This window comes from Mus pahari, chromosome 5, assembly GCF_900095145.1.
Source record: "Mus pahari chromosome 5, PAHARI_EIJ_v1.1, whole genome shotgun sequence".
In the NCBI taxonomy this organism is placed as follows: domain Eukaryota; kingdom Metazoa; phylum Chordata; class Mammalia; order Rodentia; family Muridae; genus Mus; species Mus pahari.
The window spans coordinates 107,626,203-107,626,477 of record NC_034594.1 but is presented as its reverse complement, the minus strand read 5'-3'; positions in this window follow the sequence as shown (position 1 = coordinate 107,626,477).

The following is a 275-nucleotide window of genomic DNA, read 5'->3' as shown; positions in this document are numbered from 1 at the left end:
ATGTGGTTGCTGGGAATTGAACTCAGGACCTCTGGAAGAGCACTCAGTGCTCTTAACTGCTGAGCCATTTCTCTAGCCCTTTTTTTTATTTTATTTTGTTTTATTATTATTTTTTTTAATGTGAGTTCCTGGAATGAAACTCAGGTTCTCATACTTGAAGAGCAAGTCCTTTACTAACAAACCTCCATCTCCGGCCTCACCTGTCATAGTCTTCTCCACGTGTGACCATGCAGGTGTACCTCCTCCAGACTCCAAAGAACTCACCCGAAACAGGC